General features: G+C 50.0%; 46 non-coding genes and 18 pseudogenes across 46 annotated transcripts; all 64 read right to left on the bottom strand.

Annotated features, from left to right (window-relative positions):
* Window positions 1-192: 192 nt before the first annotated feature.
* Window positions 193-311, bottom strand: LOC149762989 (5S ribosomal RNA; annotated as a pseudogene).
* A 246-nt stretch (window positions 312-557) lies between these two features.
* Window positions 558-676, bottom strand: LOC149762990 (5S ribosomal RNA). The gene has a single exon (XR_016410556.1). It is a non-coding gene; the product is annotated as a 5S ribosomal RNA (ribosomal RNA).
* Window positions 677-922: 246 nt separating this feature from the next.
* On the bottom strand, window positions 923-1,041 carry LOC149762991 (5S ribosomal RNA). Its single transcript, XR_016410557.1, has one exon. It is a non-coding gene; the product is annotated as a 5S ribosomal RNA (ribosomal RNA).
* A 247-nt stretch (window positions 1,042-1,288) lies between these two features.
* LOC149762992 (5S ribosomal RNA) lies at window positions 1,289-1,407 on the bottom strand. The gene has a single exon (XR_016410558.1). It is a non-coding gene; the product is annotated as a 5S ribosomal RNA (ribosomal RNA).
* Window positions 1,408-1,653: 246 nt separating this feature from the next.
* LOC149762993 (5S ribosomal RNA) lies at window positions 1,654-1,772 on the bottom strand. Its single transcript, XR_016412213.1, has one exon. It is a non-coding gene; the product is annotated as a 5S ribosomal RNA (ribosomal RNA).
* Window positions 1,773-2,018: 246 nt separating this feature from the next.
* On the bottom strand, window positions 2,019-2,137 carry LOC149762994 (5S ribosomal RNA). The gene has a single exon (XR_016412869.1). It is a non-coding gene; the product is annotated as a 5S ribosomal RNA (ribosomal RNA).
* A 246-nt stretch (window positions 2,138-2,383) lies between these two features.
* LOC149762995 (5S ribosomal RNA) lies at window positions 2,384-2,502 on the bottom strand (annotated as a pseudogene).
* Window positions 2,503-2,748: 246 nt separating this feature from the next.
* On the bottom strand, window positions 2,749-2,867 carry LOC149762996 (5S ribosomal RNA). Its single transcript, XR_016410559.1, has one exon. It is a non-coding gene; the product is annotated as a 5S ribosomal RNA (ribosomal RNA).
* Window positions 2,868-3,113: 246 nt separating this feature from the next.
* LOC149762997 (5S ribosomal RNA) lies at window positions 3,114-3,232 on the bottom strand (annotated as a pseudogene).
* Window positions 3,233-3,478: 246 nt separating this feature from the next.
* LOC149762998 (5S ribosomal RNA) lies at window positions 3,479-3,597 on the bottom strand. The gene has a single exon (XR_016410560.1). It is a non-coding gene; the product is annotated as a 5S ribosomal RNA (ribosomal RNA).
* Window positions 3,598-3,843: 246 nt separating this feature from the next.
* On the bottom strand, window positions 3,844-3,962 carry LOC149762999 (5S ribosomal RNA). Its single transcript, XR_016400473.1, has one exon. It is a non-coding gene; the product is annotated as a 5S ribosomal RNA (ribosomal RNA).
* A 246-nt stretch (window positions 3,963-4,208) lies between these two features.
* Window positions 4,209-4,327, bottom strand: LOC149763000 (5S ribosomal RNA). The gene has a single exon (XR_016412214.1). It is a non-coding gene; the product is annotated as a 5S ribosomal RNA (ribosomal RNA).
* Window positions 4,328-4,573: 246 nt separating this feature from the next.
* Window positions 4,574-4,692, bottom strand: LOC149763001 (5S ribosomal RNA; annotated as a pseudogene).
* Window positions 4,693-4,938: 246 nt separating this feature from the next.
* LOC149763002 (5S ribosomal RNA) lies at window positions 4,939-5,057 on the bottom strand. The gene has a single exon (XR_016410561.1). It is a non-coding gene; the product is annotated as a 5S ribosomal RNA (ribosomal RNA).
* Window positions 5,058-5,303: 246 nt separating this feature from the next.
* On the bottom strand, window positions 5,304-5,422 carry LOC149763003 (5S ribosomal RNA; annotated as a pseudogene).
* A 246-nt stretch (window positions 5,423-5,668) lies between these two features.
* LOC149763004 (5S ribosomal RNA) lies at window positions 5,669-5,787 on the bottom strand (annotated as a pseudogene).
* Window positions 5,788-6,033: 246 nt separating this feature from the next.
* LOC149763005 (5S ribosomal RNA) lies at window positions 6,034-6,152 on the bottom strand (annotated as a pseudogene).
* A 246-nt stretch (window positions 6,153-6,398) lies between these two features.
* Window positions 6,399-6,517, bottom strand: LOC149763006 (5S ribosomal RNA). The gene has a single exon (XR_016401133.1). It is a non-coding gene; the product is annotated as a 5S ribosomal RNA (ribosomal RNA).
* Window positions 6,518-6,763: 246 nt separating this feature from the next.
* On the bottom strand, window positions 6,764-6,882 carry LOC149763007 (5S ribosomal RNA; annotated as a pseudogene).
* Window positions 6,883-7,128: 246 nt separating this feature from the next.
* Window positions 7,129-7,247, bottom strand: LOC149763008 (5S ribosomal RNA). Its single transcript, XR_016410562.1, has one exon. It is a non-coding gene; the product is annotated as a 5S ribosomal RNA (ribosomal RNA).
* A 246-nt stretch (window positions 7,248-7,493) lies between these two features.
* Window positions 7,494-7,612, bottom strand: LOC149763009 (5S ribosomal RNA). Its single transcript, XR_016410563.1, has one exon. It is a non-coding gene; the product is annotated as a 5S ribosomal RNA (ribosomal RNA).
* Window positions 7,613-7,858: 246 nt separating this feature from the next.
* On the bottom strand, window positions 7,859-7,977 carry LOC149763010 (5S ribosomal RNA; annotated as a pseudogene).
* A 246-nt stretch (window positions 7,978-8,223) lies between these two features.
* Window positions 8,224-8,342, bottom strand: LOC149763011 (5S ribosomal RNA). Its single transcript, XR_016410564.1, has one exon. It is a non-coding gene; the product is annotated as a 5S ribosomal RNA (ribosomal RNA).
* Window positions 8,343-8,588: 246 nt separating this feature from the next.
* Window positions 8,589-8,707, bottom strand: LOC149763012 (5S ribosomal RNA). The gene has a single exon (XR_016410565.1). It is a non-coding gene; the product is annotated as a 5S ribosomal RNA (ribosomal RNA).
* Window positions 8,708-8,954: 247 nt separating this feature from the next.
* LOC149763013 (5S ribosomal RNA) lies at window positions 8,955-9,074 on the bottom strand. The gene has a single exon (XR_016404824.1). It is a non-coding gene; the product is annotated as a 5S ribosomal RNA (ribosomal RNA).
* A 246-nt stretch (window positions 9,075-9,320) lies between these two features.
* LOC149763014 (5S ribosomal RNA) lies at window positions 9,321-9,439 on the bottom strand. Its single transcript, XR_016403263.1, has one exon. It is a non-coding gene; the product is annotated as a 5S ribosomal RNA (ribosomal RNA).
* Window positions 9,440-9,685: 246 nt separating this feature from the next.
* On the bottom strand, window positions 9,686-9,804 carry LOC149763015 (5S ribosomal RNA; annotated as a pseudogene).
* Window positions 9,805-10,050: 246 nt separating this feature from the next.
* LOC149763016 (5S ribosomal RNA) lies at window positions 10,051-10,169 on the bottom strand. Its single transcript, XR_016410566.1, has one exon. It is a non-coding gene; the product is annotated as a 5S ribosomal RNA (ribosomal RNA).
* Window positions 10,170-10,415: 246 nt separating this feature from the next.
* On the bottom strand, window positions 10,416-10,534 carry LOC149763017 (5S ribosomal RNA). The gene has a single exon (XR_016410567.1). It is a non-coding gene; the product is annotated as a 5S ribosomal RNA (ribosomal RNA).
* Window positions 10,535-10,781: 247 nt separating this feature from the next.
* Window positions 10,782-10,900, bottom strand: LOC149763018 (5S ribosomal RNA). The gene has a single exon (XR_016410568.1). It is a non-coding gene; the product is annotated as a 5S ribosomal RNA (ribosomal RNA).
* Window positions 10,901-11,146: 246 nt separating this feature from the next.
* LOC149763019 (5S ribosomal RNA) lies at window positions 11,147-11,265 on the bottom strand. The gene has a single exon (XR_016412215.1). It is a non-coding gene; the product is annotated as a 5S ribosomal RNA (ribosomal RNA).
* A 246-nt stretch (window positions 11,266-11,511) lies between these two features.
* Window positions 11,512-11,630, bottom strand: LOC149763020 (5S ribosomal RNA; annotated as a pseudogene).
* A 246-nt stretch (window positions 11,631-11,876) lies between these two features.
* LOC149763021 (5S ribosomal RNA) lies at window positions 11,877-11,995 on the bottom strand. Its single transcript, XR_016410569.1, has one exon. It is a non-coding gene; the product is annotated as a 5S ribosomal RNA (ribosomal RNA).
* Window positions 11,996-12,241: 246 nt separating this feature from the next.
* LOC149763022 (5S ribosomal RNA) lies at window positions 12,242-12,360 on the bottom strand (annotated as a pseudogene).
* A 246-nt stretch (window positions 12,361-12,606) lies between these two features.
* Window positions 12,607-12,725, bottom strand: LOC149763023 (5S ribosomal RNA). The gene has a single exon (XR_016410570.1). It is a non-coding gene; the product is annotated as a 5S ribosomal RNA (ribosomal RNA).
* Window positions 12,726-12,971: 246 nt separating this feature from the next.
* On the bottom strand, window positions 12,972-13,090 carry LOC149763024 (5S ribosomal RNA). The gene has a single exon (XR_016410571.1). It is a non-coding gene; the product is annotated as a 5S ribosomal RNA (ribosomal RNA).
* A 247-nt stretch (window positions 13,091-13,337) lies between these two features.
* On the bottom strand, window positions 13,338-13,456 carry LOC149763025 (5S ribosomal RNA). The gene has a single exon (XR_016410572.1). It is a non-coding gene; the product is annotated as a 5S ribosomal RNA (ribosomal RNA).
* A 246-nt stretch (window positions 13,457-13,702) lies between these two features.
* On the bottom strand, window positions 13,703-13,821 carry LOC149763026 (5S ribosomal RNA; annotated as a pseudogene).
* Window positions 13,822-14,067: 246 nt separating this feature from the next.
* Window positions 14,068-14,186, bottom strand: LOC149763027 (5S ribosomal RNA). The gene has a single exon (XR_016410573.1). It is a non-coding gene; the product is annotated as a 5S ribosomal RNA (ribosomal RNA).
* A 247-nt stretch (window positions 14,187-14,433) lies between these two features.
* On the bottom strand, window positions 14,434-14,552 carry LOC149763028 (5S ribosomal RNA). Its single transcript, XR_016410574.1, has one exon. It is a non-coding gene; the product is annotated as a 5S ribosomal RNA (ribosomal RNA).
* Window positions 14,553-14,798: 246 nt separating this feature from the next.
* On the bottom strand, window positions 14,799-14,917 carry LOC149763029 (5S ribosomal RNA; annotated as a pseudogene).
* A 246-nt stretch (window positions 14,918-15,163) lies between these two features.
* On the bottom strand, window positions 15,164-15,282 carry LOC149763030 (5S ribosomal RNA). The gene has a single exon (XR_016410576.1). It is a non-coding gene; the product is annotated as a 5S ribosomal RNA (ribosomal RNA).
* Window positions 15,283-15,528: 246 nt separating this feature from the next.
* LOC149763031 (5S ribosomal RNA) lies at window positions 15,529-15,647 on the bottom strand. Its single transcript, XR_016410577.1, has one exon. It is a non-coding gene; the product is annotated as a 5S ribosomal RNA (ribosomal RNA).
* Window positions 15,648-15,894: 247 nt separating this feature from the next.
* LOC149763032 (5S ribosomal RNA) lies at window positions 15,895-16,013 on the bottom strand. The gene has a single exon (XR_016410578.1). It is a non-coding gene; the product is annotated as a 5S ribosomal RNA (ribosomal RNA).
* Window positions 16,014-16,259: 246 nt separating this feature from the next.
* Window positions 16,260-16,378, bottom strand: LOC149763033 (5S ribosomal RNA; annotated as a pseudogene).
* A 246-nt stretch (window positions 16,379-16,624) lies between these two features.
* LOC149763034 (5S ribosomal RNA) lies at window positions 16,625-16,743 on the bottom strand. The gene has a single exon (XR_016410579.1). It is a non-coding gene; the product is annotated as a 5S ribosomal RNA (ribosomal RNA).
* Window positions 16,744-16,990: 247 nt separating this feature from the next.
* LOC149763035 (5S ribosomal RNA) lies at window positions 16,991-17,109 on the bottom strand. Its single transcript, XR_016410580.1, has one exon. It is a non-coding gene; the product is annotated as a 5S ribosomal RNA (ribosomal RNA).
* A 246-nt stretch (window positions 17,110-17,355) lies between these two features.
* Window positions 17,356-17,474, bottom strand: LOC149763036 (5S ribosomal RNA; annotated as a pseudogene).
* Window positions 17,475-17,720: 246 nt separating this feature from the next.
* On the bottom strand, window positions 17,721-17,839 carry LOC149763037 (5S ribosomal RNA). Its single transcript, XR_016410582.1, has one exon. It is a non-coding gene; the product is annotated as a 5S ribosomal RNA (ribosomal RNA).
* Window positions 17,840-18,085: 246 nt separating this feature from the next.
* LOC149763038 (5S ribosomal RNA) lies at window positions 18,086-18,204 on the bottom strand. Its single transcript, XR_016400790.1, has one exon. It is a non-coding gene; the product is annotated as a 5S ribosomal RNA (ribosomal RNA).
* Window positions 18,205-18,451: 247 nt separating this feature from the next.
* LOC149763039 (5S ribosomal RNA) lies at window positions 18,452-18,570 on the bottom strand. The gene has a single exon (XR_016410583.1). It is a non-coding gene; the product is annotated as a 5S ribosomal RNA (ribosomal RNA).
* Window positions 18,571-18,816: 246 nt separating this feature from the next.
* On the bottom strand, window positions 18,817-18,935 carry LOC149763040 (5S ribosomal RNA; annotated as a pseudogene).
* Window positions 18,936-19,181: 246 nt separating this feature from the next.
* On the bottom strand, window positions 19,182-19,300 carry LOC149763041 (5S ribosomal RNA). Its single transcript, XR_016410584.1, has one exon. It is a non-coding gene; the product is annotated as a 5S ribosomal RNA (ribosomal RNA).
* A 247-nt stretch (window positions 19,301-19,547) lies between these two features.
* On the bottom strand, window positions 19,548-19,666 carry LOC149763042 (5S ribosomal RNA). Its single transcript, XR_016410585.1, has one exon. It is a non-coding gene; the product is annotated as a 5S ribosomal RNA (ribosomal RNA).
* Window positions 19,667-19,912: 246 nt separating this feature from the next.
* LOC149763043 (5S ribosomal RNA) lies at window positions 19,913-20,031 on the bottom strand. Its single transcript, XR_016410586.1, has one exon. It is a non-coding gene; the product is annotated as a 5S ribosomal RNA (ribosomal RNA).
* A 246-nt stretch (window positions 20,032-20,277) lies between these two features.
* On the bottom strand, window positions 20,278-20,396 carry LOC149763044 (5S ribosomal RNA). The gene has a single exon (XR_016412216.1). It is a non-coding gene; the product is annotated as a 5S ribosomal RNA (ribosomal RNA).
* A 245-nt stretch (window positions 20,397-20,641) lies between these two features.
* Window positions 20,642-20,760, bottom strand: LOC149763045 (5S ribosomal RNA). The gene has a single exon (XR_016412218.1). It is a non-coding gene; the product is annotated as a 5S ribosomal RNA (ribosomal RNA).
* A 246-nt stretch (window positions 20,761-21,006) lies between these two features.
* Window positions 21,007-21,125, bottom strand: LOC149763046 (5S ribosomal RNA; annotated as a pseudogene).
* A 246-nt stretch (window positions 21,126-21,371) lies between these two features.
* On the bottom strand, window positions 21,372-21,490 carry LOC149763047 (5S ribosomal RNA). The gene has a single exon (XR_016410588.1). It is a non-coding gene; the product is annotated as a 5S ribosomal RNA (ribosomal RNA).
* A 246-nt stretch (window positions 21,491-21,736) lies between these two features.
* LOC149763048 (5S ribosomal RNA) lies at window positions 21,737-21,855 on the bottom strand. The gene has a single exon (XR_016410589.1). It is a non-coding gene; the product is annotated as a 5S ribosomal RNA (ribosomal RNA).
* A 246-nt stretch (window positions 21,856-22,101) lies between these two features.
* Window positions 22,102-22,220, bottom strand: LOC149763049 (5S ribosomal RNA). The gene has a single exon (XR_016410590.1). It is a non-coding gene; the product is annotated as a 5S ribosomal RNA (ribosomal RNA).
* A 246-nt stretch (window positions 22,221-22,466) lies between these two features.
* LOC149763050 (5S ribosomal RNA) lies at window positions 22,467-22,585 on the bottom strand. Its single transcript, XR_016410591.1, has one exon. It is a non-coding gene; the product is annotated as a 5S ribosomal RNA (ribosomal RNA).
* Window positions 22,586-22,831: 246 nt separating this feature from the next.
* Window positions 22,832-22,950, bottom strand: LOC149763051 (5S ribosomal RNA). The gene has a single exon (XR_016410592.1). It is a non-coding gene; the product is annotated as a 5S ribosomal RNA (ribosomal RNA).
* Window positions 22,951-23,196: 246 nt separating this feature from the next.
* Window positions 23,197-23,315, bottom strand: LOC149763052 (5S ribosomal RNA). Its single transcript, XR_016412219.1, has one exon. It is a non-coding gene; the product is annotated as a 5S ribosomal RNA (ribosomal RNA).
* Between the last annotated feature and the right edge of the window lie 133 nt (window positions 23,316-23,448).

The raw sequence follows: 23,448 nt of genomic DNA on the forward strand, positions 1-23,448 counted from the left end.
CGAGACATTCGCGCTGCCGGGGCCGTTCTGGCGTAGGATTCAACGCGCTGTTCCGCTATGCGGCATGGCACCGCCAGTCTCCGGACTCAGTTTATTTTCGGGGGGAAAAAATTATCCGAAGAGGAAAAGCCAAAAGCCAAAAAATTAAAAATAAATATTATCAAAAAATAAAAAAGCGGGCAAAAAATAAAAAGGGTGCAACACGAGGACTTCCCAGGGGGTCACCCATCCTAGTACTTCTCTCGCCCAAGCACGCCTAACTGCGGAGTTATGATGGGATCCGGTGCATTAGTGCTGGTATGATCGCACCCATGACATGCCCTTCGAAACTCCCTTTTATGACAAAGCAGCAGACCGCGACGGCCCGAGACATTCGCGCTGCCGGGGCCGTTGTGGCGTAGGATTCAACGCGCTGTTCCGCTATGCGGCATGGCACCGCGAGTCTCCGGACTCAGTTTATTTTCGGGGGAAAAAAATTATCCGAAGAGGAAAAGCCAAAAGCCGAAAAATTAAAAATAAATATTATCAAAAAATAAAAAAGCGGGCAAAAAATAAAAGGGGTGCAACACGAGGACTTCCCAGGGGGTCACCCATCCTAGTACTACTCTCGCCCAAGCACGCTTAACTGCGGAGTTCTGATGGGATCCGGTGCATTAGTGCTGGTATGATCGCACCCATGACATGCCCTTCGAAACTCCCTTTTATGACAAAGCAGCAGACCGCGACGGCCCGAGACATTCGCGCTACCGGGGCCGTTCTGGCGTAGGATTCAACGCGCTGTTCCGCTATGCGGCATGGCACCGCGAGTCTCCGGACTCAGTTTATTTTCGGGGGAAAAAAATTATCCGAAGAGGAAAAGCCAAAAGCCGAAAAATTAAAATTAAATATTATCAAAAAATAAAAAAGCGGGCAAAAAATAAAAGGGGTGCAACACGAGGACTTCCCAGGGGGTCACCCATCCTAGTACTACTCTCGCCCAAGCACGCTTAACTGCGGAGTTCTGATGGGATCCGGTGCATTAGTGCTGGTATGATCGCACCCATGACATGCCCATCGAAACTCCCTTTTATGACAAAGCAGCAGACCTCGACGGCCCGAGACATTCGCGCCGCCGGGGCCGTTCTGGCGTAGGATTCAACGCGCTATTCCCGCTATGCGGCATGGCACCGCCAGTCTCCGGACTCAGTTTATTTTCGGGGGAAAAAAATTATCCGAAGAGGAAAAGCCAAAAGCCGAAAAATAAAAAATAAATGTTATCAAAAAATAAAAAAGCGGGCAAAAAATAAAAGGGGTGCAACACGAGGACTTCCCAGGGGGTCACCCATCCTAGTACTACTCTCGCCCAAGCACGCTTAACTGCGGAGTTCTGATGGGATCCGGTGCATTAGTGCTGGTATGATCGCACCCATGACATGCCCTTCGAAACTCCCTTTTATGACAAAGCAGCAGACCTCGACGGCCCGAGACATTCGCGCTGCCGGGGCCGTTCTGGCGTAGGATTCAACGCGCTGTTCCGCTATGCGGCATGGCACCGCCAATCTCCGGACTCAGTTTATTTTCGGGGGGAAAAAATTATCCGAAGAGGAAAAGCCAAAAGCCAAAAAATTAAAAATAAATATTATCAAAAAATAAAAAAGCGGGCAAAAAATAAAAAGGGTGCAACACGAGGACTTCCCAGGGGGTCACCCATCCTAGTACTACTCTCGCCCAAGCACGCTTAACTGCGGAGTTCTGATGGGATCCGGTGCATTAGTGCTGGTATGATCGCACCCATGACATGCCCTTCGAAACTCCCTTTTATGACAAAGCAGCAGACCTCGACGGCCCGAGACATTCGCGCTGCCGGGGCCGTTCTGGCGTAGGATTCAACGCGCTGTTCCGCTATGCGGCATGGCACCGCCAGTCTCCGGACTCAGTTTATTTTCGGGGGGAAAAAATTATCCGAAGAGGAAAAGCCAAAAGCCAAAAAATTAAAAATAAATATTATCAAAAAATAAAAAAGCGGGCAAAAAATAAAAAGGGTGCAACACGAGGACTTCCCAGGGGGTCACCCATCCTAGTACTTCTCTCGCCCAAGCACGCTTAACTGCGGAGTTCTGATGGGATCCGGTGCATTAGTGCTGGTATGATCGCACCCATGACATGCCCTTCGAAACTCCCTTTTATGACAAAGCAGCAGACCTCGACGGCCCGAGACATTCGCGCTGCCGGGGCCGTTCTGGCGTAGGATTCAACGCGCTGTTCCGCTATGCGGCATGGCACCGCCAGTCTCCGGACTCAGTTTATTTTCGGGGGGAAAAAATTATCCGAAGAGGAAAAGCCAAAAGCCAAAAAATTAAAAATAAATATTATCAAAAAATAAAAAAGCGGGCAAAAAATAAAAAGGGTGCAACACGAGGACTTCCTAGGGGGTCACCCATCCTAGTACTTCTCTCGCCCAAGCACGCCTAACTGCGGAGTTATGATGGGATCCGGTGCATTAGTGCTGGTATGATCGCACCCATGACATGCCCTTCGAAACTCCCTTTTATGACAAAGCAGCAGACCGCGACGGCCCGAGACATTCGCGCTGCCGGGGCCGTTCTGGCGTAGGATTCAACGCGCTGTTCCGCTATGCGGCATGGCACCGCGAGTCTCCGGACTCAGTTTATTTTCGGAGGAAAAAAATTATCCGAAGAGGAAAAGCCAAAAGCCGAAAAATAAAAAATAAATGTTATCAAAAAATAAAAAAGCGGGCAAAAAATAAAAGGGGTGCAACACGAGGACTTCCCAGGGGGTCACCCATCCTAGTACTACTCTCGCCCAAGCACGCTTAACTGCGGAGTTCTGATGGGATCCGGTGCATTAGTGCTGGTATGATCGCACCCATGACATGCCCTTCGAAACTCCCTTTTATGACAAAGCAGCAGACCTCGACGGCCCGAGACATTCGCGCTGCCGGGGCCGTTCTGGCGTAGGATTCAACGCGCTGTTCCGCTATGCGGCATGGCACCGCCAGTCTCCGGACTCAGTTTATTTTCGGGGGGAAAAAATTATCCGAAGAGGAAAAGCCAAAAGCCAAAAAATTAAAAATAAATATTATCAAAAAATAAAAAAGCGGGCAAAAAATAAAAAGGGTGCAACACGAGGACTTCCCAGGGGGTCACCCATCCTAGTACTTCTCTCGCCCAAGCACGCCTAACTGCGGAGTTATGATGGGATCCGGTGCATTAGTGCTGGTATGATCGCACCCATGACATGCCCTTCGAAACTCCCTTTTATGACAAAGCAGCAGACCGCGACGGCCCGAGACTTTCGCGCTGCCGGGGCCGTTCTGGCGTAGGATTCAACGCGCTGTTCCGCTATGCGGCATGGCACCGCGAGTCTCCGGACTCAGTTTATTTTCGGGGGAAAAAAATTATCCGAAGTGGAAAAGCCAAAAGCCGAAAAATAAAAAATAAATGTTATCGAAAAATAAAAAAGCGGGCAAAAAATAAAAGGGGTGCAACACGAGGACTTCCCAGGGGGTCACCCATCCTAGTACTACTCTCGCCCAAGCACGCTTAACTGCGGAGTTCTGATGGGATCCGGTGCATTAGTGCTGGTATGATCGCACCCATGACATGCCCTTCGAAACTCCCTTTTATGACAAAGCAGCAGACCTCGACGGCCCGAGACATTCGCGCTGCCGGGGCCGTTCTGGCGTAGGATTCAACGCGCTGTTCCGCTATGCGGCATGGCACCGCCAGTCTCCGGACTCAGTTTATTTTCGGGGGAAAAAAATTATCCGAAGAGGAAAAGCCAAAAGCCGAAAAATAAAAAATAAATGTTATCAAAAAATAAAAAAGCGGGCAAAAAATAAAAGGGGTGCAACACGAGGACTTCCCAGGGGGTCACCCATCCTAGTACTATTCTCGCCCAAGCACGCTTAACTGCGGAGTTCTGATGGGATCCGGTGCATTAGTGCTGGTATGATCGCACCCATGACATGCCCTTCGAAACTCCCTTTTATGACAAAGCAGCAGACCTCGACGGCCCGAGACATTCGCGCTGCCGGGGCCGTTCTGGCGTAGGATTCAACGCGCTGTTCCGCTATGCGGCATGGCACCGCCAGTCTCCGGACTCAGTTTATTTTCGGGGGGAAAAAATTATCCGAAGAGGAAAAGCCAAAAGCCAAAAAATTAAAAATAAATATTATCAAAAAATAAAAAAGCGGGCAAAAAATAAAAAGGGTGCAACACGAGGACTTCCCAGGGGGTCACCCATCCTAGTACTACTCTCGCCCAAGCACGCTTAACTGCGGAGTTCTGATGGGATCCGGTGCATTAGTGCTGGTATGATCGCACCCATGACATGCCCTTCGAAACTCCCTTTTATGACAAAGCAGCAGACCTCGACGGCCCGAGACATTCGCGCTGCCGGGGCCGTTCTGGCGTAGGATTCAACGCGCTGTTCCGCTATGCGGCATGGCACCGCCAGTCTCCGGACTCAGTTTATTTTCGGGGGGAAAAAATTATCCGAAGAGGAAAAGCCAAAAGCCAAAAAATTAAAAATAAATATTATCAAAAAATAAAAAAGCGGGCAAAAAATAAAAAGGGTGCAACACGAGGACTTCCTAGGGGGTCACCCATCCTAGTACTTCTCTCGCCCAAGCACGCCTAACTGCGGAGTTATGATGGGATCCGGTGCATTAGTGCTGGTATGATCGCACCCATGACATGCCCTTCGAAACTCCCTTTTATGACAAAGCAGCAGACCGCGACGGCCCGAGACATTCGCGCTGCCGGGGCCGTTCTGGCGTAGGATTCAACGCGCTGTTCCGCTATGCGGCATGGCACCGCGAGTCTCCGGACTCAGTTTATTTTCGGGGGAAAAAAATTATCCGAAGAGGAAAAGCCAAAAGCCGAAAAATAAAAAATAAATGCTATCAAAAAATAAAAAAGCGGGCAAAAAATAAAAGGGGTGCAACACGAGGACTTCCCAGGGGGTCACCCATCCTAGTACTACTCTCGCCCAAGCACGCTTAACTGCGGAGTTCTGATGGGATCCGGTGCATTAGTGCTGGTATGATCGCACCCATGACATGCCCTTCGAAACTCCCTTTTATGACAAAGCAGCAGACCTCGACGGCCCGAGACATTCGCGCTGCCGGGGCCGTTCTGGCGTAGGATTCAACGCGCTGTTCCGCTATGCGGCATGGCACCGCCAGTCTCCGGACTCAGTTTATTTTCGGGGGGAAAAAATTATCCGAAGAGGAAAAGCCAAAAGCCAAAAAATTAAAAATAAATATTATCAAAAAATAAAAAAGCGGGCAAAAAATAAAAAGGGTGCAACACGAGGACTTCCCAGGGGGTCACCCATCCTAGTACTTCTCTCGCCCAAGCACGCCTAACTGCGGAGTTATGATGGGATCCGGTGCATTAGTGCTGGTATGATCGCACCCATGACATGCCCTTCGAAACTCCCTTTTATGACAAAGCAGCAGACCGCGACGGCCCGAGACATTCGCGCTGCCGGGGCCATTCTGGCGTAGGATTCAACGCGCTGTTCCGCTATGCGGCATGGCACCGCGAGTCTCCGGACTCAGTTTATTTTCGGGGAAAAAAAATTATCCGAAGAGGAAAAGCCAAAAGCCGAAAAATTAAAAATAAATATTATCAAAAAATAAAAAAGCGGGCAAAAAATAAAAGGGGTGCAACATGAGGACTTCCCAGGGGGTCACCCATCCTAGTACTACTCTCGCCCAAGCACGCCTAACTGCGGAGTTATGATGGGATCCGGTGCATTAGTGCTGGTATGATCGCACCCATGACATGCCCTTCGAAACTCCCTTTTATGACAAAGCAGCAGACCGCGACGGCCCGAGACATTCGCGCTGCCGGGGCCGTTCTGGCGTAGGATTCAACGCGCTGTTCCGCTATGCGGCATGGCACCGCGAGTCTCCGGACTCAGCTTATTTTCGGGGGAAAAAAATTATCCGAAGAGGAAAAGCCAAAAGCCAAAAAATTAAAAATAAATATTATCAAAAAATAAAAAAGCGGGCAAAAAATAAAAAGGGTGCAACACGAGGACTTCCCAGGGGGTCACCCATCCTAGTACTTCTCTCGCCCAAGCACGCCTAACTGCGGAGTTATGATGGGATCCGGTGCATTAGTGCTGGTATGATCGCACCCATGACATGCCCTTCGAAACTCCCTTTTATGACAAAGCAGCAGACCGCGACGGCCCGAGACATTCGCGCTGCCGGGGCCGTTCTGGCGTAGGATTCAACGCGCTGTTCCGCTATGCGGCATGGCACCGCGAGTCTCCGGACTCAGTTTATTTTCGGGGGAAAAAAATTATCCGAAGAGGAAAAGCCAAAAGCCGAAAAATAAAAAATAAATGTTATCAAAAAATAAAAAAGCGGGCAAAAAATAAAAGGGGTGCAACACGAGGACTTCCCAGGGGGTCACCCATCCTAGTACTACTCTCGTCCAAGCACGCTTAACTGCGGAGTTCTGATGGGATCCGGTGCATTAGTGCTGGTATGATCGCACCCATGACATGCCCTTCGAAACTCCCTTTTATGACAAAGCAGCAGACCTTGACGGCCCGAGACATTCGCGCTGCCGGGGCCGTTCTGGCGTAGGATTCAACGCGCTGTTCCGCTATGCGGCATGGCCCCGCCAGTCTCCGGACTCAGTTTATTTTCGGGGGGAAAAAATTATCCGAAGAGGAAAAGCCAAAAGCCAAAAAATTAAAAATAAATATTATCAAAAAATAAAAAAGCGGGCAAAAAATAAAAAGGGTGCAACACGAGGACTTCCCAGGGGGTCACCCATCCTAGTACTTCTCTCGCCCAAGCACGCCTAACTGCGGAGTTATGATGGGATCCGGTGCATTAGTGCTGGTATGATCGCACCCATGACATGCCCTTCGAAACTCCCTTTTATGACAAAGCAGCAGACCGCGACGGCCCGAGACATTCGCGCTGCCGGGGCCGTTCTGGCGTAGGATTCAACGCGCTGTTCCGCTATGCGGCATGGCACCGCGAGTCTCCGGACTCAGTTTATTTTCGGGGGAAAAAAATTATCCGAAGAGGAAAAGCCAAAAGCCGAAAAATTAAAAATAAATATTATCAAAAAATAAAAAAGCGGGCAAAAAATAAAAGGGGTGCAACACGAGGACTTCCCAGGGGGTCACCCATCCTAGTACTACTCTCGCCCAAGCACGCTTAACTGCGGAGTTCTGATGGGATCCGGTGCATTAGTGCTGGTATGATCGCACCCATGACATGCCCTTCGAAACTCCCTTTTATGACAAAGCAGCAGACCGCGACGGCCCGAGACATTCGCGCTGCCGGGGCCGTTCTGGCGTAGGATTCAACGCGCTGTTCCGCTATGCGGCATGGCACCGCGAGTCTCCGGACTCAGTTTATTTTCGGGAGAAAAAAATTATCCGAAGAGGAAAAGCCAAAAGCCGAAAAATAAAAAATAAATGTTATCAAAAAATAAAAAAGCGGGCAAAAAATAAAAGGGGTGCAACACGAGGACTTCCCAGGGGGTCACCCATCCTAGTACTACTCTCGCCCAAGCACGCTTAACTGCGGAGTTCTGATGGGATCCGGTGCATTAGTGCTGGTATGATCGCACCCATGACATGCCCTTCGAAACTCCCTTTTATGACAAAGCAGCAGACCTCGACGGCCCGAGACATTCGCGCTGCCGGGGCCGTTCTGGCGTAGGATTCAACGCGCTGTTCCGCTATGCGGCATGGCACCGCCAGTCTCCGGACTCAGTTTATTTTCGGGGGGAAAAAATTATCCGAAGAGGAAAAGCCAAAAGCCAAAAAATTAAAAATAAATATTATCAAAAAATAAAAAAGCGGGCAAAAAATAAAAAGGGTGCAACACGAGGACTTCCCAGGGGGTCACCCATCCTAGTACTTCTCTCGCCCAAGCACGCCTAACTGCGGAGTTATGATGGGATCCGGTGCATTAGTGCTGGTATGATCGCACCCATGACATGCCCTTCGAAACTCCCTTTTATGACAAAGCAGCAGACCGCGACGGCCCGAGACATTCGCGCTGCCGGGGCCGTTCTGGCGTAGGATTCAACGCGCTGTTCCGCTATGCGGCATGGCACCGCGAGTCTCCGGACTCAGTTTATTTTCGGGGGAAAAAAATTATCCGAAGAGGAAAAGCCAAAAGCCGAAAAATTAAAAATAAATATTATCAAAAAATAAAAAAGCGGGCAAAAAATAAAAGGGGTGCAACACGAGGACTTCCCAGGGGGTCACCCATCCTAGTACTACTCTCGCCCAAGCACGCTTAACTGCGGAGTTCTGATGGGATCCGGTGCATTAGTGCTGGTATGATCGCACCCATGACATGCCCTTCGAAACTCCCTTTTATGACAAAGCAGCTGACCGCGACGGCCCGAGACATTCGCGCTGCCGGGGCCGTTCTGGCGTAGGATTCAACGCGCTGTTCCGCTATGCGGCATGGCACCGCGAGTCTCCGGACTCAGTTTATTTTCGGGGGAAAAAAATTATCCGAAGAGGAAAAGCCAAAAGCCGAAAAATTAAAATTAAATATTATCAAAAAATAAAAAAGCGGGCAAAAAATAAAAGGGGTGCAACACGAGGACTTCCCAGGGGGTCACCCATCCTAGTACTACTCTCGCCCAAGCACGCTTAACTGCGGAGTTCTGATGGGATCCGGTGCATTAGTGCTGGTATGATCGCACCCATGACATGCCCATCGAAACTCCCTTTTATGACAAAGCAGCAGACCTCGACGGCCCGAGACATTCGCGCCGCCGGGGCCGTTCTGGCGTAGGATTCAACGCGCTATTCCCGCTATGCGGCATGGCACCGCCAGTCTCCGGACTCAGTTTATTTTCGGGGGAAAAAAATTATCCGAAGAGGAAAAGCCAAAAGCCGAAAAATAAAAAATAAATGTTATCAAAAAATAAAAAAGCGGGCAAAAAATAAAAGGGGTGCAACACGAGGACTTCCCAGGGGGGTCACCCATCCTAGTACTACTCTCGCCCAAGCACGCTTAACTGCGGAGTTCTGATGGGATCCGGTGCATTAGTGCTGGTATGATCGCACCCATGACATGCCCTTCGAAACTCCCTTTTATGACAAAGCAGCAGACCTCGACGGCCCGAGACATTCGCGCTGCCGGGGCCGTTCTGGCGTAGGATTCAACGCGCTGTTCCGCTATGCGGCATGGCACCGCCAGTCTCCGGACTCAGTTTATTTTCGGGGGGAAAAAATTATCCGAAGAGGAAAAGCCAAAAGCCAAAAAATTAAAAATAAATATTATCAAAAAATAAAAAAGCGGGCAAAAAATAAAAAGGGTGCAACACGAGGACTTTCCAGGGGGTCACCCATCCTAGTACTACTCTCGCCCAAGCACGCTTAACTGCGGAGTTCTGATGGGATCCGGTGCATTAGTGCTGGTATGATCGCACCCATGACATGCCCTTCGAAACTCCCTTTTATGACAAAGCAGCAGACCTCGACGGCCCGAGACATTCGCGCTGCCGGGGCCGTTCTGGCGTAGGATTCAACGCGCTGTTCCGCTATGCGGCATGGCACCGCCAGTCTCCGGACTCAGTTTATTTTCGGGGGGAAAAAATTATCCGAAGAGGAAAAGCCAAAAGCCAAAAAATTAAAAATAAATATTATCAAAAAATAAAAAAGCGGGCAAAAAATAAAAAGGGTGCAACACGAGGACTTCCCAGGGGGTCACCCATCCTAGTACTTCTCTCGCCCAAGCACGCCTAACTGCGGAGTTATGATGGGATCCGGTGCATTAGTGCTGGTATGATCGCACCCATGACATGCCCTTCGAAACTCCCTTTTATGACAAAGCAGCAGACCGCGACGGCCCGAGACATTCGCGCTGCCGGGGCCGTTGTGGCGTAGGATTCAACGCGCTGTTCCGCTATGCGGCATGGCACCGCGAGTCTCCGGACTCAGTTTATTTTCGGGGGAAAAAAATTATCCGAAGAGGAAAAGCCAAAAGCCGAAAAATTAAAAATAAATATTATCAAAAAATAAAAAAGCGGGCAAAAAATAAAAGGGGTGCAACACGAGGACTTCCCAGGGGGTCACCCATCCTAGTACTACTCTCGCCCAAGCACGCTTAACTGCGGAGTTCTGATGGGATCCGGTGCATTAGTGCTGGTATGATCGCACCCATGACATGCCCTTCGAAACTCCCTTTTATGACAAAGCAGCAGACCGCGACGGCCCGAGACATTCGCGCTACCGGGGCCGTTCTGGCGTAGGATTCAACGCGCTGTTCCGCTATGCGGCATGGCACCGCGAGTCTCCGGACTCAGTTTATTTTCGGGGGAAAAAAATTATCCGAAGAGGAAAAGCCAAAAGCCGAAAAATTAAAATTAAATATTATCAAAAAATAAAAAAGCGGGCAAAAAATAAAAGGGGTGCAACACGAGGACTTCCCAGGGGGTCACCCATCCTAGTACTACTCTCGCCCAAGCACGCTTAACTGCGGAGTTCTGATGGGATCCGGTGCATTAGTGCTGGTATGATCGCACCCATGACATGCCCATCGAAACTCCCTTTTATGACAAAGCAGCAGACCTCGACGGCCCGAGACATTCGCGCCGCCGGGGCCGTTCTGGCGTAGGATTCAACGCGCTATTCCCGCTATGCGGCATGGCACCGCCAGTCTCCGGACTCAGTTTATTTTCGGGGGAAAAAAATTATCCGAAGAGGAAAAGCCAAAAGCCGAAAAATAAAAAATAAATGTTATCAAAAAATAAAAAAGCGGGCAAAAAATAAAAGGGGTGCAACACGAGGACTTCCCAGGGGGTCACCCATCCTAGTACTACTCTCGCCCAAGCACGCTTAACTGCGGAGTTCTGATGGGATCCGGTGCATTAGTGCTGGTATGATCGCACCCATGACATGCCCTTCGAAACTCCCTTTTATGACAAAGCAGCAGACCTCGACGGCCCGAGACATTCGCGCTGCCGGGGCCGTTCTGGCGTAGGATTCAACGCGCTGTTCCGCTATGCGGCATGGCACCGCCAATCTCCGGACTCAGTTTATTTTCGGGGGGAAAAAATTATCCGAAGAGGAAAAGCCAAAAGCCAAAAAATTAAAAATAAATATTATCAAAAAATAAAAAAGCGGGCAAAAAATAAAAAGGGTGCAACACGAGGACTTCCCAGGGGGTCACCCATCCTAGTACTACTCTCGCCCAAGCACGCTTAACTGCGGAGTTCTGATGGGATCCGGTGCATTAGTGCTGGTATGATCGCACCCATGACATGCCCTTCGAAACTCCCTTTTATGACAAAGCAGCAGACCTCGACGGCCCGAGACATTCGCGCTGCCGGGGCCGTTCTGGCGTAGGATTCAACGCGCTGTTCCGCTATGCGGCATGGCACCGCCAGTCTCCGGACTCAGTTTATTTTCGGGGGGAAAAAATTATCCGAAGAGGAAAAGCCAAAAGCCAAAAAATTAAAAATAAATATTATCAAAAAATAAAAAAGCGGGCAAAAAATAAAAAGGGTGCAACACGAGGACTTCCCAGGGGGTCACCCATCCTAGTACTTCTCTCGCCCAAGCACGCCTAACTGCGGAGTTATGATGGGATCCGGTGCATTAGTGCTGGTATGATCGCACCCATGACATGCCCTTCGAAACTCCCTTTTATGACAAAGCAGCAGACCGCGACGGCCCGAGACATTCGCGCTGCCGGGGCCGTTCTGGCGTAGGATTCAACGCGCTGTTCCGCTATGCGGCATGGCACCGCGAGTCTCCGGACTCAGTTTATTTTCGGGGGAAAAAAATTATCCGAAGAGGAAAAGCCAAAAGCCGAAAAATAAAAAATAAATGTTATCAAAAAATAAAAAAGCGGGCAAAAAATAAAAGGGGTGCAACACGAGGACTTCCCAGGGGGTCACCCATCCTAGTACTACTCTCGCCCAAGCACGCTTAACTGCGGAGTTCTGATGGGATCCGGTGCATTAGTGCTGGTATGATCGCACCCATGACATGCCCTTCGAAACTCCCTTTTATGACAAAGCAGCAGACCTCGACGGCCCGAGACATTCGCGCTGCCGGGGCCGTTCTGGCGTAGGATTCAACGCGCTGTTCCGCTATGCGGCATGGCACCGCCAGTCTCCGGACTCAGTTTATTTTCGGGGGGAAAAAATTATCCGAAGAGGAAAAGCCAAAAGCCAAAAAATTAAAAATAAATATTATCAAAAAATAAAAAAGCGGGCAAAAAATAAAAAGGGTGCAACACGAGGACTTCCTAGGGGGTCACCCATCCTAGTACTTCTCTCGCCCAAGCACGCCTAACTGCGGAGTTATGATGGGATCCGGTGCATTAGTGCTGGTATGATCGCACCCATGACATGCCCTTCGAAACTCCCTTTTATGACAAAGCAGCAGACCGCGACGGCCCGAGACATTCGCGCTGCCGGGGCCGTTCTGGCGTAGGATTCAACGCGCTGTTCCGCTATGCGGCATGGCACCGCGAGTCTCCGGACTCAGTTTATTTTCGGGGGAAAAAAATTATCCGAAGAGGAAAAGCCAAAAGCCGAAAAATTAAAATTAAATATTATCAAAAAATAAAAAAGCGGGCAAAAAATAAAAGGGGTGCAACACGAGGACTTCCCAGGGGGTCACCCATCCTAGTACTACTCTCGCCCAAGCACGCTTAACTGCGGAGTTCTGATGGGATCCGGTGCATTAGTGCTGGTATGATCGCACCCATGACATGCCCTTCGAAACTCCCTTTTATGACAAAGCAGCAGACCGCGACGGCCCGAGACATTCGCGCTGCCGGGGCCGTTCTGGCGTAGGATTCAACGCGCTGTTCCGCTATGCGGCATGGCACCGCGAGTCTCCGGACTCAGTTTATTTTCGGGGGAAAAAAATTATCCGAAGAGGAAAAGCCAAAAGCCGAAAAATTAAAATTAAATATTATCAAAAAATAAAAAAGCGGGCAAAAAATAAAAGGGGTGCAACACGAGGACTTCCCAGGGGGTCACCCATCCTAGTACTACTCTCGCCCAAGCACGCTTAACTGCGGAGTTCTGATGGGATCCGGTGCATTAGTGCTGGTATGATCGCACCCATGACATGCCCATCGAAACTCCCTTTTATGACAAAGCAGCAGACCTCGACGGCCCGAGACATTCGCGCCGCCGGGGCCGTTCTGGCGTAGGATTCAACGCGCTATTCCCGCTATGCGGCATGGCACCGCCAGTCTCCGGACTCAGTTTATTTTCGGGGGAAAAAAATTATCCGAAGAGGAAAAGCCAAAAGCCGAAAAATAAAAAATAAATGTTATCAAAAAATAAAAAAGCGGGCAAAAAATAAAAGGGGTGCAACACGAGGACTTCCCAGGGGGTCACCCATCCTAGTACTACTCTCGCCCAAGCACGCTTAACTGCGGAGTTCTGATGGGATCCGGTGCATTAGTGCTGGTATGATCGCACCCATGACATGCCCTTCGAAACTCCCTTTTATGACAAAGCAGCAGACCTCGACGGCCCGAGACATTCGCGCTGCCGGGGTCGTTCTGGCGTAGGATTCAACGCGCTGTTCCGCTATGCGGCATGGCACCGCCAGTCTCCGGACTCAGTTTATTTTCGGGGGGAAAAAATTATCCGAAGAGGAAAAGCCAAAAGCCAAAAAATTAAAAATAAATATTATCAAAAAATAAAAAAGCGGGCAAAAAATAAAAAGGGTGCAACACGAGGACTTCCCAGGGGGTCACCCATCCTAGTACTTCTCTCGCCCAAGCACGCCTAACTGCGGAGTTATGATGGGATCCGGTGCATTAGTGCTGGTATGATCGCACCCATGACATGCCCTTCGAAACTCCCTTTTATGACAAAGCAGCAGACCGCGACGGCCCGAGACATTCGCGCTGCCGGGGCCGTTCTGGCGTAGGATTCAACGCGCTGTTCCGCTATGCGGCATGGCACCGCGAGTCTCCGGACTCAGTTTATTTTCGGGGGAAAAAAATTATCCGAAGAGGAAAAGCCAAAAGCCGAAAAATTAAAATTAAATATTATCAAAAAATAAAAAAGCGGGCAAAAAATAAAAGGGGTGCAACACGAGGACTTCCCAGGGGGTCACCCATCCTAGTACTACTCTCGCCCAAGCACGCTTAACTGCGGAGTTCTGATGGGATCCGGTGCATTAGTGCTGGTATGATCGCACCCATGACATGCCCATCGAAACTCCCTTTTATGACAAAGCAGCAGACCTCGACGGCCCGAGACATTCGCGCCGCCGGGGCCGTTCTGGCGTAGGATTCAACGCGCTATTCCCGCTATGCGGCATGGCACCGCCAGTCTCCGGACTCAGTTTATTTTCGGGGGAAAAAAATTATCCGAAGAGGAAAAGCCAAAAGCCGAAAAATAAAAAATAAATGTTATCAAAAAATAAAAAAGCGGGCAAAAAATAAAAGGGGTGCAACACGAGGACTTCCCAGGGGGTCACCCATCCTAGTACTACTCTCGCCCAAGCACGCTTAACTGCGGAGTTCTGATGGGATCCGGTGCATTAGTGCTGGTATGATCGCACCCATGACATGCCCTTCGAAACTCCCTTTTATGACAAAGCAGCAGACCTCGACGGCCCGAGACATTCGCGCTGCCGGGGCCGTTCTGGCGTAGGATTCAACGCGCTGTTCCGCTATGCGGCATGGCACCGCCAGTCTCCGGACTCAGTTTATTTTCGGGGGGAAAAAATTATCCGAAGAGGAAAAGCCAAAAGCCAAAAAATTAAAAATAAATATTATCAAAAAATAAAAAGGCGGGCAAAAAATAAAAAGGGTGCAACACGAGGACTTCCTAGGGGGTCACCCATCCTAGTACTTCTCTCGCCCAAGCACGCCTAACTGCGGAGTTATGATGGGATCCGGTGCATTAGTGCTGGTATGATCGCACCCATGACATGCCCTTCGAAACTCCCTTTTATGACAAAGCAGCAGACCGCGACGGCCCGAGACATTCGCGCTGCCGGGGCCGTTCTGGCGTAGGATTCAACGCGCTGTTCCGCTATGCGGCATGGCACCGCGAGTCTCCGGACTCAGTTTATTTTCGGGGGAAAAAAATTATCCGAAGAGGAAAAGCCAAAAGCCGAAAAATTAAAAATAAATATTATCAAAAAATAAAAAAGCGGGCAAAAAATAAAAGGGGTGCAACACGAGGACTTCCCAGGGGGTCACCCATCCTAGTACTACTCTCGCCCAAGCACGCTTAACTGCGGAGTTCTGATGGGATCCGGTGCATTAGTGCTGGTATGATCGCACCCATGACATGCCCTTCGAAACTCCCTTTTATGACAAAGCAGCAGACCGCGACGGCCCGAGACATTCGCGCTGCCGGGGCCGTTCTGGCGTAGGATTCAACGCGCTGTTCCGCTATGCGGCATGGCACCGCGAGTCTCCGGACTCAGTTTATTTTCGGGGGAAAAAAATTATCCGAAGAGGAAAAGCCAAAAGCCGAAAAATTAAAATTAAATATTATCAAAAAATAAAAAAGCGGGCAAAAAATAAAAGGGGTGCAACACGAGGACTTCCCAGGGGGTCACCCATCCTAGTACTACTCTCGCCCAAGCACGCTTAACTGCGGAGTTCTGATGGGATCCGGTGCATTAGTGCTGGTATGATCGCACCCATGACATGCCCATCGAAACTCCCTTTTATGACAAAGCAGCAGACCTCGACGGCCCGAGACATTCGCGCCGCCGGGGCCGTTCTGGCGTAGGATTCAACGCGCTATTCCCGCTATGCGGCATGGCACCGCCAGTCTCCGGACTCAGTTTATTTTCGGGGGAAAAAAATTATCCGAAGAGGAAAAGCCAAAAGCCGAAAAATAAAAAATAAATGTTATCAAAAAATAAAAAAGCGGGCAAAAAATAAAAGGGGTGCAACACGAGGACTTCCCAGGGGGTCACCCATCCTAGTACTACTCTCGCCCAAGCACGCTTAACTGCGGAGTTCTGATGGGATCCGGTGCATTAGTGCTGGTATGATCGCACCCATGACATGCCCTTCGAAACTCCCTTTTATGACAAAGCAGCAGACCTCGACGGCCCGAGACATTCGCGCTGCCGGGGTCGTTCTGGCGTAGGATTCAACGCGCTGTTCCGCTATGCGGCATGGCACCGCCAGTCTCCGGACTCAGTTTATTTTCGGGGGGAAAAAATTATCCGAAGAGGAAAAGCCAAAAGCCAAAAAATTAAAAATAAATATTATCAAAAAATAAAAAAGCGGGCAAAAAATAAAAAGGGTGCAACACGAGGACTTCCCAGGGTGTCACCCATCCTAGTACTTCTCTCGCCCAAGCACGCCTAACTGCGGAGTTATGATGGGATCCGGTGCATTAGTGCTGGTATGATCGCACCCATGACATGCCCTTCGAAACTCCCTTTTATGACAAAGCAGCAGACCGCGACGGCCCGAGACATTCGCGCTGCCGGGGCCGTTCTGGCGTAGGATTCAACGCGCTGTTCCGCTATGCGGCATGGCACCGCGAGTCTCCGGACTCAGTTTATTTTCGGGGGAAAAAAATTATCCGAAGAGGAAAAGCCAAAAGCCGAAAAATTAAAATTAAATATTATCAAAAAATAAAAAAGCGGGCAAAAAATAAAAGGGGTGCAACACGAGGACTTCCCAGGGGGTCACCCATCCTAGTACTACTCTCGCCCAAGCACGCTTAACTGCGGAGTTCTGATGGGATCCGGTGCATTAGTGCTGGTATGATCGCACCCATGACATGCCCATCGAAACTCCCTTTTATGACAAAGCAGCAGACCTCGACGGCCCGAGACATTCGCGCCGCCGGGGCCGTTCTGGCGTAGGATTCAACGCGCTATTCCCGCTATGCGGCATGGCACCGCCAGTCTCCGGACTCAGTTTATTTTCGGGGGAAAAAAATTATCCGAAGAGGAAAAGCCAAAAGCCGAAAAATAAAAAATAAATGTTATCAAAAAATAAAAAAGCGGGCAAAAAATAAAAGGGGTGCAACACGAGGACTTCCCAGGGGGTCACCCATCCTAGTACTACTCTCGCCCAAGCACGCTTAACTGCGGAGTTCTGATGGGATCCGGTGCATTAGTGCTGGTATGATCGCACCCATGACATGCCCTTCGAAACTCCCTTTTATGACAAAGCAGCAGACCTCGACGGTCCGAGACATTCGCGCTGCCGGGGCCGTTCTGGCGTAGGATTCAACGCGCTGTTCCGCTATGCGGCATGGCACCGCCAGTCTCCGGACTCAGTTTATTTTCGGGGGGAAAAAATTATCCGAAGAGGAAAAGCCAAAAGCCAAAAAATTAAAAATAAATATTATCAAAAAATAAAAAAGCGGGCAAAAAATAAAAAGGGTGCAACACGAGGACTTCCTAGGGGGTCACCCATCCTAGTACTTCTCTCGCCCAAGCACGCCTAACTGCGGAGTTATGATGGGATCCGGTGCATTAGTGCTGGTATGATCGCACCCATGACATGCCCTTCGAAACTCCCTTTTATGACAAAGCAGCAGACCGCGACGGCCCGAGACATTCGCGCTGCCGGGGCCGTTCTGGCGTAGGATTCAACGCGCTGTTCCGCTATGCGGCATGGCACCGCGAGTCTCCGGACTCAGTTTATTTTCGGGGGAAAAAAATTATCCGAAGAGGAAAAGCCAAAAGCCGAAAAATTAAAAATAAATATTATCAAAAAATAAAAAAGCGGGCAAAAAATAAAAGGGGTGCAACACGAGGACTTCCCAGGGGGTCACCCATCCTAGTACTACTCTCGCCCAAGCACGCTTAACTGCGGAGTTCTGATGGGATCCGGTGCATTAGTGCTGGTATGATCGCACCCATGACATGCCCTTCGAAACTCCCTTTTATGACAAAGCAGCAGACCGCGACGGCCCGAGACATTCGCGCTGCCGGGGCCGTTCTGGCGTAGGATTCAACGCGCTGTTCCGCTATGCGGCATGGCACCGCGAGTCTCCGGACTCAGTTTATTTTCGGGGGAAAAAAATTATCCGAAGAGGAAAAGCCAAAAGCCGAAAAATTAAAATTAAATATTATCAAAAAATAAAAAAGCGGGCAAAAAATAAAAGGGGTGCAACACGAGGACTTCCCAGGGGGTCACCCATCCTAGTACTACTCTCGCCCAAGCACACTTAACTGCGGAGTTCTGATGGGATCCGGTGCATTAGTGCTGGTATGATCGCACCCATGACATGCCCATCGAAACTCCCTTTTATGACAAAGCAGCAGACCTCGACGGCCCGAGACATTCGCGCCGCCGGGGCCGTTCTGGCGTAGGATTCAACGCGCTATTCCCGCTATGCGGCATGGCACCGCCAGTCTCCGGACTCAGTTTATTTTCGGGGGAAAAAAATTATCCGAAGAGGAAAAGCCAAAAGCCGAAAAATAAAAAATAAATGTTATCAAAAAATAAAAAAGCGGGCAAAAAATAAAAGGGGTGCAACACGAGGACTTCCCAGGGGGTCACCCATCCTAGTACTACTCTCGCCCAAGCACGCTTAACTGCGGAGTTCTGATGGGATCCGGTGCATTAGTGCTGGTATGATCGCACCCATGACATGCCCTTCGAAACTCCCTTTTATGACAAAGCAGCAGACCTCGACGGCCCGAGACATTCGCGCTGCCGGGGCCGTTCTGGCGTAGGATTCAACGCGCTGTTCCGCTATGCGGCATGGCACCGCCAGTCTCCGGACTCAGTTTATTTTCGGGGGGAAAAAATTATCCGAAGAGGAAAAGCCAAAAGCCAAAAAATTAAAAATAAATATTATCAAAAAATAAAAAAGCGGGCAAAAAATAAAAAGGGTGCAACACGAGGACTTCCCAGGGGGTCACCCATCCTAGTACTTCTCTCGCCCAAGCACGCCTAACTGCGGAGTTATGATGGGATCCGGTGCATTAGTGCTGGTATGATCGCACCCATGACATGCCCTTCGAAACTCCCTTTTATGACAAAGCAGCAGACCGCGACGGCCCGAGACATTCGCGCTGCCGGGGCCGTTCTGGCGTAGGATTCAACGCGCTGTTCCGCTATGCGGCATGGCACCGCGAGTCTCCGGACTCAGTTTATTTTCGGGGGAAAAAAATTATCCGAAGAGGAAAAGCCAAAAGCCGAAAAATTAAAATTAAATATTATCAAAAAATAAAAAAGCGGGCAAAAAATAAAAGGGGTGCAACACGAGGACTTCCCAGGGGGTCACCCATCCTAGTACTACTCTCGCCCAAGCACGCTTAACTGCGGAGTTCTGATGGGATCCGGTGCATTAGTGCTGGTATGATCGCACCCATGACATGCCCATCGAAACTCCCTTTTATGACAAAGCAGCAGACCTCGACGGCCCGAGACATTCGCGCCGCCGGGGCCGTTCTGGCGTAGGATTCAACGCGCTATTCCCGCTATGCGGCATGGCACCGCCAGTCTCCGGACTCAGTTTATTTTCGGGGGAAAAAAATTATCCGAAGAGGAAAAGCCAAAAGCCGAAAAATTAAAATTAAATGTTATCAAAAAATAAAAAAGCGGGCAAAAAATAAAAGGGGTGCAACACGAGGACTTCCCAGGGGGTCACCCATCCTAGTACTACTCTCGCCCAAGCACGCTTAACTGCGGAGTTCTGATGGGATCCGGTGCATTAGTGCTGGTATGATCGCACCCATGACATGCCCTTCGAAACTCCCTTTTATGACAAAGCAGCAGACCTCGACGGCCCGAGACATTCGCGCCGCCGGGGCCGTTCTGGCGTAGGATTCAACGCGCTGTTCCGCTATGCGGCATGGCACCGCCAGTCTCCGGACTCAGTTTATTTTCGGGGGAAAAAAATTATCCGAAGAGGAAAAGCCAAAAGCCGAAAAATAAAAAATAAATGTTATCAAAAAATAAAAAAGCGGGCAAAAAATAAAAGGGGTGCAACACGAGGACTTCCCAGGGGGTCACCCATCCTAGTACTACTCTCGCCCAAGCACGCTTAACTGCGGAGTTCTGATGGGATCCGGTGCATTAGTGCTGGTATGATCGCACCCATGACATGCCCTTCGAAACTCCCTTTTATGACAAAGCAGCAGACCTCGACGGCCCGAGACATTCGCGCTGCCGGGGCCGTTCTGGCGTAGGATTCAACGCGCTGTTCCGCTATGCGGCATGGCACCGCCAGTCTCCGGACTCAGTTTATTTTCGGGGGGAAAAAATTATCCGAAGAGGAAAAGCCAAAAGCCAAAAAATTAAAAATAAATATTATCAAAAAATAAAAAAGCGGGCAAAAAATAAAAAGGGTGCAACACGAGGACTTCCCAGGGGGTCACCCATCCTAGTACTACTCTCGCCCAAGCACGCTTAACTGCGGAGTTCTGATGGGATCCGGTGCATTAGTGCTGGTATGATCGCACCCATGACATGCCCTTCGAAACTCCCTTTTATGACAAAGCAGCAGACCTCGACGGCCCGAGACATTCGCGCTGCCGGGGCCGTTCTGGCGTAGGATTCAACACGCTGTTCCGCTATGCGGCATGGCACCGCCAGTCTCCGGACTCAGTTTATTTTCGGGGGGAAAAAATTATCCGAAGAGGAAAAGCCAAAAGCCAAAAAATTAAAAATAAATATTATCAAAAATAAAAAAGCGGGCAAAAAATAAAAAGGGTGCAACACGAGGACTTCCCAGGGGGTCACCCATCCTAGTACTACTCTCGCCCAAGCACGCTTAACTGCGGAGTTCTGATGGGATCCGGTGCATTAGTGCTGGTATGATCGCACCCATGACATGCCCTTCGAAACTCCCTTTTATGACAAAGCAGCAGACCTCGACGGCCCGAGACATTCGCGCTGCCGGGGCCGTTCTGGCGTAGGATTCAACGCGCTGTTCCGCTATGCGGCATGGCACCGCCAGTCTCCGGACTCAGTTTATTTTCGGGGGGAAAAAATTATCCGAAGAGGAAAAGCCAAAAGCCAAAAAATTAAAAATAAATATTATCAAAAAATAAAAAAGCGGGCAAAAAATAAAAAGGGTGCAACACGAGGACTTCCCAGGGGGTCACCCATCCTAGTACTTCTCTCGCCCAAGCACGCCTAACTGCGGAGTTATGATGGGATCCGGTGCATTAGTGCTGGTATGATCGCACCCATGACATGCCCTTCGAAACTCCCTTTTATGACAAAGCAGCAGACCGCGACGGCCCGAGACATTCGCGCTGCCGGGGCCGTTCTGGCGTAGGATTCAACGCGCTGTCCCGCTATGCGGCATGGCACCGCCAGTCTCCGGACTCAGTTTATTTTCGGGGGAAAAAAATTATCCGAAGAGGAAAAGCCAAAAGCCGAAAAATAAAAAATAAATGTTATCAAAAAATAAAAAAGCGGGCAAAAAATAAAAGGGGTGCAACACGAGGACTTCCCAGGGGGTCACCCATCCTAGTACTACTCTCGCCCAAGCACGCTTAACTGCGGAGTTCTGATGGGATCCGGTGCATTAGTGCTGGTATGATCGCACCCATGACATGCCCTTCGAAACTCCCTTTTATGACAAAGCAGCAGACCTCGACGGCCCGAGACATTCGCGCTGCCGGGGCCGTTCTGGCGTAGGATTCAACGCGCTGTTCCGCTATGCGGCATGGCACCGCCAGTCTCCGGACTCAGTTTATTTTCGGGGGAAAAAAATTATCCGAAGAGGAAAAGCCAAAAGCCGAAAAATAAAAAATAAATGTTATCAAAAAATAAAAAAGCGGGCAAAAAATAAAAGGGGTGCAACACGAGGACTTCCCAGGGGGTCACCCATCCTAGTACTACTCTCGCCCAAGCACGCTTAACTGCGGAGTTCTGATGGGATCCGGTGCATTAGTGCTGGTATGATCGCACCCATGACATGCCCTTCGAAACTCCCTTTTATGACAAAGCAGCAGACCTCGACGGCCCGAGACATTCGCGCTGCCGGGGCCGTTCTGGCGTAGGATTCAACGCGCTGTTCCGCTATGCGGCATGGCACCGCCAGTCTCCGGACTCAGTTTATTTTCGGGGGGAAAAAATTATCCGAAGAGGAAAAGCCAAAAGCCAAAAAATTAAAATTAAATGTTATCAAAAAATAAAAAAGCGGGCAAAAAATAAAAGGGGTGCAACACGAGGACTTCCCAGGGGGTCACCCATCCTAGTACTACTCTCGCCCAAGCACGCTTAACTGCGGAGTTCTGATGGGATCCGGTGCATTAGTGCTGGTATGATCGCACCCATGACATGCCCTTCGAAACTCCCTTTTATGACAAAGCAGCAGACCTCGACGGCCCGAGACATTCGCGCCGCCGGGGCCGTTCTGGCGTAGGATTCAACGCGCTGTTCCGCTATGCGGCATGGCACCGCCAGTCTCCGGACTCAGTTTATTTTCGGGGGGAAAAAATTATCCGAAGAGGAAAAGCCAAAAGCCGAAAAATTAAAATTAAATGTTATCAAAAAATAAAAAAGCGGGCAAAAAATAAAAGGGGTGCAACACGAGGACTTCCCAGGGGGTCACCCATCCTAGTACTACTCTCGCCCAAGCACGCTTAACTGCGGAGTTCTGATGGGATCCGGTGCATTAGTGCTGGTATGATCGCACCCATGACATGCCCTTCGAAACTCCCTTTTATGACAAAGCAGCAGACCTCGACGGCCCGAGACATTCGCGCCGCCGGGGCCGTTCTGGCGTAGGATTCAACGCGCTGTTCCGCTATGCGGCATGGCACCGCCAGTCTCCGGACTCAGTTTATTTTCGGGGGAAAAAAATTATCCGAAGAGGAAAAGCCAAAAGCCGAAAAATAAAAAATAAATGTTATCAAAAAATAAAAAAGCGGGCAAAAAATAAAAGGGGTGCAACACGAGGACTTCCCAGGGGGTCACCCATCCTAGTACTACTCTCGCCCAAGCACGCTTAACTGCGGAGTTCTGATGGGATCCGGTGCATTAGTGCTGGTATGATCGCACCCATGACATGCCCTTCGAAACTCCCTTTTATGACAAAGCAGCAGACCTCGACGGCCCGAGACATTCGCGCTGCCGGGGCCGTTCTGGCGTAGGATTCAACGCGCTGTTCCGCTATGCGGCATGGCACCGCCAGTCTCCGGACTCAGTTTATTTTCGGGGGGAAAAAATTATCCGAAGAGGAAAAGCCAAAAGCCAAAAAATTAAAAATAAATATTATCAAAAAATAAAAAAGCGGGCAAAAAATAAAAAGGGTGCAACACGAGGACTTCCCAGGGGGTCACCCATCCTAGTACTACTCTCGCCCAAGCACGCTTAACTGCGGAGTTCTGATGGGATCCGGTGCATTAGTGCTGGTATGATCGCACCCATGACATGCCCTTCGAAACTCCCTTTTATGACAAAGCAGCAGACCTCGACGGCCCGAGACATTCGCGCTGCCGGGGCCGTTCTGGCGTAGGATTCAACGCGCTGTTCCGCTATGCGGCATGGCACCGCCAGTC

The sequence above is a fragment of the Phoenix dactylifera genome, chromosome 4, assembly GCF_051530095.1.
Source record: "Phoenix dactylifera cultivar Ajwa chromosome 4, Ajwa_hap1_PhDact_Kaust_v1.1, whole genome shotgun sequence".
In the NCBI taxonomy this organism is placed as follows: Eukaryota; Viridiplantae; Streptophyta; class Magnoliopsida; order Arecales; family Arecaceae; genus Phoenix; species Phoenix dactylifera.